This window comes from Coregonus clupeaformis, unplaced genomic scaffold, assembly GCF_020615455.1.
Source record: "Coregonus clupeaformis isolate EN_2021a unplaced genomic scaffold, ASM2061545v1 scaf2865, whole genome shotgun sequence".
NCBI classification, from domain to species: domain Eukaryota; kingdom Metazoa; phylum Chordata; class Actinopteri; order Salmoniformes; family Salmonidae; genus Coregonus; species Coregonus clupeaformis.
In genome coordinates, this window is record NW_025536319.1 from 40,401 (window position 1) to 52,500 (window position 12,100).

At 39.9% G+C, this 12,100-nt stretch overlaps 1 non-coding gene and 2 pseudogenes across 1 annotated transcript; all 3 read right to left on the minus strand.

Moving 5' to 3' along the window:
* Positions 1-472: 472 nt before the first annotated feature.
* On the minus strand, positions 473-591 carry LOC121563157 (annotated as a pseudogene).
* A 3,675-nt stretch (positions 592-4,266) lies between these two features.
* LOC121563161 lies at positions 4,267-4,375 on the minus strand (annotated as a pseudogene).
* Positions 4,376-11,445: 7,070 nt separating this feature from the next.
* LOC121583692 lies at positions 11,446-11,563 on the minus strand. The gene has a single exon (XR_006003557.2). It is a non-coding gene; the product is annotated as a 5S ribosomal RNA (ribosomal RNA).
* Between the last annotated feature and the right edge of the window lie 537 nt (positions 11,564-12,100).

Genomic DNA, 12,100 nt, shown 5'->3' on the forward strand with positions numbered 1-12,100 from the left:
AGTCCAAAAAAAATACATGATATTATTAGGGTGAAAAATAAAAAGGAAGTTGCTCCATGACACAAGAGTACTCTCTAGTGGAACAAAAATACAGCACCTGGTATTCCAAGGCAGTCTCCCAGAGAAGTACTAACCAGGCCCGATCCTGTTAGCTTCCGAGATCGGACGAGATCGGGCCTATTCAGGCAGGTATGGCCGACGAATGGGAACAAATCTTGGTACACTATATAAAGACATGAACAAAATGTATCAGTGATTTGTGTTTCCATGCAACTTAATGAACCGACTAAAAACAAAGGCTGAATGTACTGCCTATATTTTCAGGGAAACACACTGTCTATTATTTAATTTGATCAGGTTAGGACAGCACATATAAACTGCATTTAGTCCAATAAAAATACATGATATTATTAGGGTGATAAATAAAAGGCAGTTGCTCCATGACACAAGAGTACTCTATAGTGGAACAACAAGCTTACAGCACCTGTTATTCCCAGGAGGTCTCCCATCCAAGTATTAACTAGGCCCAACCCTGCTTAGCTTCCAAGATCAGTCGAGATCGGGTGTATTCAGGCTGGTATGGCCGAAGCCGATGGAACAACTCTTGGTACACTATATAAAGACATGAACAAAATGTATCAGTGATTCGTATTTCCATGCAACTTAATGAACCGAATAAAAACAAAGGCTGAATGTACTGCCTATATTTTAAGGGAAACGACTCTCATTATTTAAATTGATCAGGCAGGGCAGGGCAGCACATACAAACTGCATTTAGTCCAATAAAAATACAGGAGATTATTAGGGTGATAAATAAAAGGCAGTTAATCCATGACACATTTTGAGGGAAACGCTGTCTATTATTTAATTTGATCTGGGCAGGGCAGGGCAAGGCACATACAAACTGCATTTTTCCAATAATAATACATTATATTATTAGGGTGATAAATAAAAGGCAGTTGCTCCATGACTAAGGCTGAACGATTTTGGAAAATAATCTAATTGCGATTTTTTTGCCCCCAATATTGCGATTATGCGATTTAATATGCGATTTAATTTATTTATCCTTTTTTCCCCTAAGCAAAACATAATGAATGATTTAAATATGACCAACACAATAGTATATACATTTAGTGTGAAATGTTCTTTCCCATAGGCTGGGTCTATTTAGTTAGAACTAAATTCAAACATGTATGACTTGAAATAAATGACATTTTTATTGAATCTGCTCATTACAGAAACATCTGTGGCTTTGCCACTGTGCATTTAAATAATTTAAACAAAGGCATGAACTTTGTAAACACTGTGTGCAAAAAGGTAACAGTCTTAAGAAAAAAATAATTTTAAATTGTATGTACTTACTGTTCCCAAGTCAGTAACATTTCACACAACTGAAACAAGGAATTTGCTTTGAAAATATTTTGTAAAATCAAAGTAAATAAAGTTATAAATAAAAATGAGAAATGCACTTTTAATTAGACAAACTATTTTTTATAAACGATTTGAATATTATAATATAAAATAGATGAGCCTCACTTATCTCAAGTACACAACAATAACACACCACACAGACTAAAGTTCACTAACGAAGTATGGCACTGCCAGCCATACTTATCCAACAGTTCTGTTCTCCAGTGGCTCACAGGTTTTTTGCTAAGAAAACCAGAATATTGACTTTTTCTGGCTTCAAGGATGAGCGAGTGCAAGTCACAATATTCCCTCCTGTGCTAAAAAAGACGCTCTGAGGGAGCGCTTGTAGCAGGTACACAAAGATACTTGCGTGCCATGGTGCACAACTGTGGGTAGCTGATCTGTGCACCCTCCACCAAGCCAATGGATCATCTTCTCCATCAATGGTAGGAGTCATCAGGTAATTGTTTATCTCTGCCTCTGCGACATCTTCAAGATTTACAGGCAAAGAAGGAGAGGCTGAACTGGTCTTGAAAAACTGCCAAGAGACCTCTTCGTTTTCCCCCAAGGACTGTGCACTTTGAGGCATCTGAACAGTTTCAGTACGGAGACCTCTTCTCCTATTAGATGAAAACAACAGCCATTAGTTTTCCAGTTAGATTTTACAGAAAATTTTTGTTTTTGTGAAATACATAATTATTTACCCAATGATATGTACGTTGTGCCAAGTCTACTATCTCTGTCTTCAGACGAGTCTTGATAGCAGGGATGTTGTCTGTACTGATGTACTGTATTTTGAACCTAGGGTCCAGGGAGAAACAGGCAACATCCAAAAGCTCCTGGATGTTTGGGTCTCCATATTTGTTATTGAGGTATGCTAGGACTTTGGTTTTTATTGATTTAGTCAGGTCAGTGTCCTCAGCATCTTCAGCCAGGACTGATGTGGCAAAAAGGTGGAGAACTGGCTTGAGGTAGGAGATGCTTACATACTCCCTCTCCAGAAAGAGCATCAGTAAACTCCAGTAGAGGATGCAGTGCCTTGCAGAATCGACTCCAACACGTCAATATCCGCCAGGTTGGGATAAGGGAGCGTGCATATCGATCTCCAGACAATACCTGAGAAATGGCTTTGGCCTGTTCAAGCACTCTGGCAATCATCATTTCTTTAGAACCCCATCTTGTTGGGCACTCCGTTATGAGGTTGTGCTCAAGGAGTTTGAGTCTCTCTGTGCCTCCGTCAGGGCTGCTTTTTCTTCCAACTGTGGGAAAAGTGCCCCACCAGCTTCCTGCACAGTGCTGTTGCCCTTGACACTCTGTCATCTTTGAGTGCATTTTCTAAAAGAAATAAAAAGTAGTGTATTACACACAATTTGGAGTTTTGATACAAGGCTCTCACTATTACACACTCAAATTAGCTGTAATTCCTGAAATACACACATCCACAACACATCCTCTCTCTCTCTCTCAATTCAAAGGGTCTTTATTTGCATGTCAATTCTCTCTCCTTCTCTCTCTCTCTCTCTCATAAACACTAAAAAAACATGTAAAAACAAAAACAAGAAAAAGAAAAAAAAATGCAGGTGGGCATTCCACCACAGACAGACATATGATATAAGCAAGTAAAATGAATTTACATATTAGAAAAGGAGTGGAAGTATGAATTTATTTAATCCCATCCGATTTATATAATATCATTTATATATATTTGTATATTCAGCTTTACTAATCGACGCATCTCTCTCTCTGCACTCGCGCACACACACACACACACACACACACAAACACACACACACACACACACACACACACACACACACACACACACACACACACACACACACACACACGATAACTTACCAATGGCAAGATGTAATCTGTGGCCAAAACATTGGAGCCTCGGTCCATTCATTAAGCCGCGCAGCAAGCACCATATTCGACGCGTTGTCCGTCGTGATGCAGACGTGATTCTCCTCGTGGAGATCCCAGCTGACAAGCCCTTCTCTCAGGCCGGCTGCAATATTTTCCCCTGTGTGATCGTCTGGGAAGTAGGTAGTTTGTAGGCAGCGAGCTCGGAGGTTGAAATCTTCATCAATAAAATGGACTGTAAGACTCTGGTACGGCTCAGCTGTGCGGCTTGACCACATATCAGTAGTGCTAGCAAAAAACTCCACCGCTTTAAGTTCCGGCGACTTTCTCTTTGCACTTTTTGTACAGCTCCGGTATGGCAGTCTGACTGAAGTATGTGCGGGAGGGTATACTGTAACGTTTATCAAGCGTATGTATTAATGCCATGAACCCAGGCTTGGTCACCGTGGAGAGGCATCATATCTTTGGCTATGAACTCGGTTATTGTCCGAGTGATTTCTCCGTGCCGTTTTGAATTACGTTCATACGGAGTGACACTTTCGAACATTTCTGTCAGTGATCCCTGTCTTGAGGTATTTGGCTTGTCTCGCGCACTGATGCTCGGCATTTTGGTCATACAACTGTCATGCATTGATTTGTGGTATTTTTTTAAGTGCTGAAACAGGTTTGTAGTGTTACCCGTGAAGTAGCAATCGAGCACGGCATGCTCTGCACAACACCTGATGCTGCTCAGCATCTTCTTTTAAAACCAAAATAGTTCCACACCACCGACGTGCTGTTCCTCTTCGATATTAAAGTATCAGCGTGTCAGTTTCTGACTGTTCCGCGAGCAAGAGGCCATTGCGCTGGACAGCATGAAAAGTCGCGTCACGTGACCACATCAATCGCAGACGTTGCGATTAGAAAATCGCGTTCAGTCAAATCGCGATATTATCGCGAATGCAATTAATCGTTCAGCCCTAAACAAGAGTACTCTCTAGTGGAACAAAAAGCTTACAGCACCTGGTATTCCAAGGCAGTCTCCCATCGAAGTACTAACCAGGCCCGATCCTGCTTAGCTTCTGAGATCGGGCGTATTCAGGCTGGTATGGCCGTAAGCATGGGAACAAATCTTGGTACACTATATAAAGACATGAACAAAATGTATCAGTGATTAGTATTTCCATGCAACTTAATGAAACGACTAAAAACAAAGGCTGAATGTACTGCCTATATTTTTAGGGAAAGGCACTGTCTATTATTTAATTTGATCAGGGCAGGGCAGCATATACAAACTGCATTTAGTCCAATAAAAATACATTATATTATTTGGGTGATAAATAAAAGGCAGTTGTTCCATGACACAAGAGTACTCTTTTGTGGAACAATAAGCTTACAGCACCTGTTATTCCCAGAAGGTCTCCCATCCAAGTATTAACCAGGCCCAACCCTGCTTAGCTTCCAAGATCAGACGAGATCGGGTGTATTTTTTTATTTTTTATTTTATTTATAAAAAACAAAATCAACAAAACAATACAACAAATACAACATAATTACACCATCCTTATTCACTAATCAACATAAAATACATAATCTAATATAGACATTAGACATACTCCATTTCAGAAGTTAACCCTAACTCCCCCTCCTCCCTCCTCCATAGACACTAAAGTACTCCCCTTTATAAACATACTTTCAAATTTCTCTAGTTTTGCATTATACATTAATTCCACCTGCTTTCTTAAACCTGCTTTAAAGATTACCCAGACATTCACCTTTTTCCCTTCAAAATGTTTCATATTCCTTCTACAGTAAATTGCATACCTCACAAAACTCAAAACAATATTCAACAGGTACACATTCACACCCAAACATTTCCCCATTACTCCAAATAATATTAACCTATCCCATGCAAAACTTTCTAAAAACTCTTTTTCTCCAGTGCCTCCACAACAAAAGTTTTACTTCCTTGAAAAAACCTGTCAGACTTGGACATTCAACAAATAAATGCAACAAAGACTCTGGCTTCATCATACACACATCACATTCCCGCCGTACATCGCGGTTTATCTGATGTAAAATAATATTTGTGTATATACGATTATGCCGTACCATAAAATCCATGTTCTCACAATTTCGTTTATTCCCAAACAAAACCAAATTCTCCCACATCAAAGAAACATCCAAATCAATAAACATTTTTCTCCACATCCTCTCAGCCGCAGGCCTCACACACACAGACTTCAACATACACTTGTACAATCTTTTCTGTGTTACTTTTGATAATACTTGTTTCCCGATCCTTTACCCACATAGAGACTTGGCAGCACATACCAGTCCTCATATTCCCCCTCCCCATTTATCACTTTTATCCACTCACCCGGAATGCATAATTTAATTCTTTCGTATATCTGTAATACTAATTTTCTCTCCACTGTATCATCAAACTCCCACACAGTATCCAGAATTGCCTGCCCCCTTAAAAACCCCGGTATAACCTCGTAAAGAAAATCTTTTACCAATATTAACCCAGCCTTCATGAACATTTTGTTGTACAGCACCTTCCCACCACTCTCTATTTTCGGATTCAAAAACACAGGCTGATTAAATATGTTGTCCTTATTTGTACATGTGTACTCAATCTTAGGAAGAAATTCCCCCATGCCAAGAACACCTCTTTATAGAACTCAGGCAAACCCTCCAACATATCCTTCTTCCATGACATCAATAATCCACTTTCTTCACAACCCCCACTTCTGTACAAAAAATGTTTAAAAAACCTTTTCCATCCGTAATCTACCTCCCCATATAAGTATTTTTGCACAGTTTTTATTCTCATTGCTTTTCTCTTCACATCCAACTCCACCAATTTCAACCCCCCATCCTTTAAATCCGAGATAAGAGTTGCCCTTGCAATCCTAGTCCCCTTCCCTCCCATAGGAAATCTGTAACCAAACCATTGAATTCTTTTTAACACCCATTGTGGCATATCCAACGAACCTAGAACATAGATACATTTGGATGCCACCAAAGAATTAATCACCACCACCTTCCCCCTCAAGAACAGTTTTCTTGCCTTCCAATAGGATAGAGTATGTTTTATTTTATTCAAAACCCCAGTCCATGTCTCATCTCTCGTCCCTTCTTTATCCACCCCCAAAACCACCCCTAAAGTCTTTATATAACCTTCAGCCTTTTTGAAAGGGAATCCACAGTCCACTTTTTTCATCTATCCCCACATACATTATTTCAGATTTTTCAACATTAAGTTTTGCCCCTGATGCCTTGCCATATACCTCAAAACACTCCATTACATTCTTCACACTTTCAACATCTATCACAGTACATGTAGTATCATCCGCATATTGCTGTATAACACTCTCCCCCCCATCCGGTATCCGTATACCTCGAATTAATTTGTTTGCTTTAATCATTGCTGCAAGCGGCTCCACCGATAAACTATAAAGAGCAGCTGATAACGGACATCCCTGCCTAACAGATCTCTCCAGAGGAAAATAATCTGTTAAAATCCCATTACATTTTACTCTGCTCCTTGCATATCCATTCAGTAATCTAATCCAACCTATCATTCTTTCACCAAACCCAAATTTCCCAAGTGTACGCAGTAAAAAGGAATGATCAACTCTATCAAAAGCCTTATTTAGATCCAAACTCATCACAAACCCCCTTCCTCCCCCATATGCTTTATCACATCCCTTATTGTTCCCACTGTGTCAGAAATATCCCTCCCTGGTACACTATATCCTTGTGTCTCTGCTATTACTCCTCCCATAACTTTTTTAACTCTATTAGCTAAGACCTTGGCTAAGATCTTATAATCACAATTTAAAAGTGTCAACGGTCGATAATTATCCAAATTTACACGACTCCCTTTATTTTTATACAGTATGGTTAAAACTCCTGTGGCCAGCGAATCTGGCACCACTTGAGTCTTTTCAATATATTCATACAGTTTTCTTAAAATTGGAGCCAACAAATCTGCAAAAGATTTATAAAATTCCGCAGTTAGGCCATCAGACCCCGGACTCCTATTGCAATTAGCATCTAATATGGCCTCCTTAATGTCAGTTAGACTCATATCTTCATCACACATGTTTTTTCCCCTTCTGTTAACTTAGTATCCACGTGTTCAAGCACCTTATCCATACAGGAATCATTAACCTCTTCTTTTTTAAATAAGCATTCATAATATCTCTCGACCGTATCCAGAATCCCCACCAAATCATTAACCTTTTCCCCTTTATCATTAATTAACTCCGTAATATAAATCTTCTCTTGTCTTCTTTTTTCTAAATTCAAGAAAATGAAGTACACCTTTCCCCCTCTATCGCATATTGCACTCTACTCCTTACAATCGCCGCATTACATTTCTTCTTCTCATATTCATCAAGTGCATCCTTAGCCAGTAAATAATCCTCCACCCCATGACCTTCATCCTTTTCTATACACTCAAGTTCATGTTTAACCTTCTTACGTAGTTCCCTCTCCTTCTTTTTCAAAAAATAATTCCTCTTAACAGCATATTTTATAGTAAATTCCTTACATTTGGTTTTCAGCTCCTCCCACCACAACCCCATATTCACCTCCATTAACTGTTGTCTTTTGGCCTTCCCAATACATTCTGATATCATCTCAATATAATTGTCCTCCTCTAGCAAGCTATTATTTAAACACCACAGCCCACCAGATTTAGTATGTGTCCTTACTCCACAAGAAAATACCACCGCCGCATGATCACTAAAAGCTGTAAAAACATACTTAATTTCTTTCATAAAATTCCTTAAACCCTCATTTACTAAAACCAGATCTATTCGCGTCTGTTTCAACTCCCCTAAAACCACCTGCCTTCTAGAAATTCCTCTCTTGTTCGGATTCTCATCCCTCCATATATCAATCAAACTGTTTTCAAACATAATCTTCCTTAAGACCCCCCTAGATACGTCATTTCTAAAAATAGCTCCCCTTTTCATATCTAATCTATTCATTTTAACATTAAAATCCCCTACTAAAATACAGTTACCCTTGCACCATTTCCCTAATTCTAAAAATAAATTATTTCGCTCTATCTCATTATTCGGCGCATAAATATTTATAATCCTAAAAACCCTATTCATATATTCAAAATCCAAAATTAAAATCCTCCCATTATTATCATTATATATCTTCTTCACATTTTCTACTACATCCTTCCTTAATAAAATTGCAACCCCACTTGAATTTCCCTGCCATTGTTAACATAAATAAAATCCCTCCATATTTTTTTTTACTTCTAAAACACATGCATTATCCCAGTGCGTCTCTTGAATACATAAAATATCTGAATTCTTCATTTGTACTATTCTATTAAATTTTCCCATTGTTCTCAAACCATTTGCATTTATTGACATTATATTTACCATTCTAATAAATAATAAAATAATAAAATATAATTTCATTATCCTCTACCTGTTATCCAGTTTCTTTCCTCTTCCACCCTTTCTCTCCCCCCTCTTCCCCCGCTTTCCTCTTCCTGTATCCTTCCCTCGTTCTTTCAATCTTTTCTCCATCATCCGTGTCCGATATCTCCTCCAAGTCCATGTTATCCAGCCAACTCAACTTCTTGTCACCCTCATCCGTTGTGCTCCCCATGTTCATCTCCGTCTCTGGTATTGTCATCGTTGTGCTCCCCGTGTTCATCTCCGTCTCATGTATAGCCGTCGTTGTCGTTTCTGTTATTGTTCTCAAACTCGAACCCCTCTCCATTTCTTCACCCCCGAGGTACTTGTTAGTACTGTGCTATCCCCCAAAACCTGTGAGTCCCCCGTGCTTCCCCCCAGTCCACTCCCCCTCCTCCTGAAAACTCCCTCTTCTTATTTCTGAGTCCATACTACTCCCAATTTCATTCATCTTCTGGTCCTTCTCCTTCTTCCTTCCTCCGTCTCTCCACTCTCCACCACGTCCTCTCCTCCATCTTCTTCTCCTTCTTGCGACAATACAACTGCTTCCCGAATAGTGCTTGACTCCCCTCTTCAGCCATAACCTCTCCACAGTTGCACTCCGCCAATCTCTTTCTGCATCCACCACAGAAATTCCTTTCCTTCTCTCCGACACATTCTCTCACATAGTGTCCTTGCTTGCCACATTTGAAACACTTAAATTCAGGGCAGTCTTTAACTATGTGCCCGGGTTGAATACACAAACGACACACTCTGACCTGTTTGTCATGAAGGACCCTAAAATATTCTGCTCCCTCCAACGCTCTCAATTCTTGTAGAGTAAGGCAATGATGTCACTTTTTCTGTGAACTTGACTTTGCAAAAACGTGTCCCATCAACCACCTCCGTTCCTGGCCAAACTCTCCTCCTTATCTCCGAAACGGCTGCCACTCCCCAGCTACTCAGCTTGCCCAGTATCACACCATCTTCTACATATACTGGGAGATTCATAAAAGACACCACCAATTCCTTCACATTAACATCTCTCGCCAAAATCCTGGTGTCCTTTATCCGTATTCCATCCATTAAACGTTCTTTTCCTTTTCCGTTTCTCATCGTAACTTCATACTTCTTTTCTCCTTTCATTCGGCATCCCACCACCTCTCCACACACCTCCTTAATTGCTCGTAGTAGTTCCATTGTCGTCACTTTGTCTTCTCCTTCCAACTCAATTGCCACCGTGTATTCTTTGCCATATTTCATTCCTTCTTTATCTTCATTTTTCTTCCGTTGCGCCCTTTCGTTGTCTTTGTCCATTCCGTTTGTCATTTCCATGTTGTCCGTCATAGTGCTTCAAAAAAGAATCCGAAAAGAAAACTCTCCCCCAAGCAGCAAAACTGCAAGGGGGAAGACTAACCAAACTTAAAACTATTCAACTGCAAGAACAAACAAAAAAATATATTGCGAAATCCAAATAATTAACAAAAATAGCTCTCGAGCAAACACTCTTCAGCAAACACTCACTCACAGCTCAAAACACGCACCTGTCGTCACTTCTCCAATCAGGATGGGCGTATTCAGGCTGGTATGGCCGTAAGCGAGGGAACAACTCTTGGTACACTATATAAAGTCAATGTGTCACTCACTCTGAAAGGGACACAGAAACGTATCCACTTTGTGACACAAACTGAAGAAGCTCAACCCCTGCTTACATTTCCAATATATATATATATATATTTGAGTCTTGTTGGGGGGGAAGAGGGCATATCCTATGTTGATTTATGACAAGTTCATTGACTAGGGCCCTATAAAATAGGCGTTGCGGACCGAATCACGGAATCCAGACATTAAACCGAAATTCAACAATATTCAAACATTTATTGAACTTAGTAAGAAATCAACTAAATCTATTCAACTTGTTAGAAAACGCATTCATTTGCCCAAGTCAATCATAAGACATGAACAAAATGCATCAGTGATTCGTATTTCCATGAACTTTCTGAAACGGCACAGGAATGCCCCTGTCTGTGTGCATGTGTGCGGTGCGCGCGTATGTCTACACTTTGTGTAGCCGTTAGCGATGATGCTAATGATAACCTTCTTCTGGTAGGGAAGGAATGGCTTTCCCCAAAACCTTCGCAAGTAAATGTTAACTACAAAGTAGCCTATGCCTGCATGGCAGAATTATACCGTGATCATTTGCATCACTCCAGTTGCCATTTGTTCTACAGCAACACCGCTAACCAAACAAAGGTCTCTTCCTGGTGCATGCTTGCATTTAAGGGTAACTACACCCCAACATCTAAATGTCTTACATTTTTCCCAGACCTCACAAATGGTCACCTGATAGGGTTTAAACATTGTTGTGGACATAGAACATCCAATTGTGCTGTTTTGCTATTAAAAAGGTGTACTTTTGAGAGCGAAAACCTGCCAAAACAGGGACAAACGGTCAACGGGGAAATCTAAACGGAGAAAAGGGAACTTGGGAATTAACGGAATCAGGCAAAACATTGAAGGGATTGTATAGTGCCCTAATGGACTACAGACATTGACTGTCTCCTAGACTAAAAACAAAGGCTGCATGTACTGCCTATATTTTGAGGGAAACGCACTGTCCATTATTTGATTTGATTTGATCAGGGCAGGGCAGCACACAAACTGCATTTAGTCCAATAACAATCCATGATATTATTAGGGTGATAAATAAAAAGCAGTTGCTCCATGACACAAGAGCACGCTCTACTGGGACAAAAGCTTACAGCACCTGGTATTCCCAGGCGGTCTCCCATCCAAGTACTAACCAGGCCCGACCCTGCTTAGCTTCCGAGACGGACGAGATCGGGCGTATTCAGGCTGGTATGGCCGTAAGCGAGGAACAACTCTTGGTACACTATATAAAGTCAATGTGTCACTCACTCTGAAAGGGACACAGAAACGTATCCACTTTGTGACACAAACTGAAGAAGCTCAACCCCTGCTTACATTTCCAATATATATATATATATATATTTGAGTCTTGTTGGGGGGGGGAAGAGGGCATATCCTATGTTGATTTATGACAAGTTCATTGACTAGGGCCCTATAAAATAGGCGTTGCGGACCGAATCACGGAATCCAGACATTAAACCGAAATTCAACAATATTCAAACATTTATTGAACTTAGTAAGAAATCAACTAAATCTATTCAACTTGTTAGAAAACGCATTCATTTGCCCAAGTCAATCATAAGACATGAACAAAATGCATCAGTGATTCGTATTTCCATGAACTTTCTGAAACGGCACAGGAATGCCCCTGTCTGTGTGCATGTGTGCGGTGCGCGCGTATGTCTACACTTTGTGTAGCCGTTAGCGATGATGCTAATGATAACCTTCTTCTGGTAGGGAAGGAATGGCTTTCCCAAAAC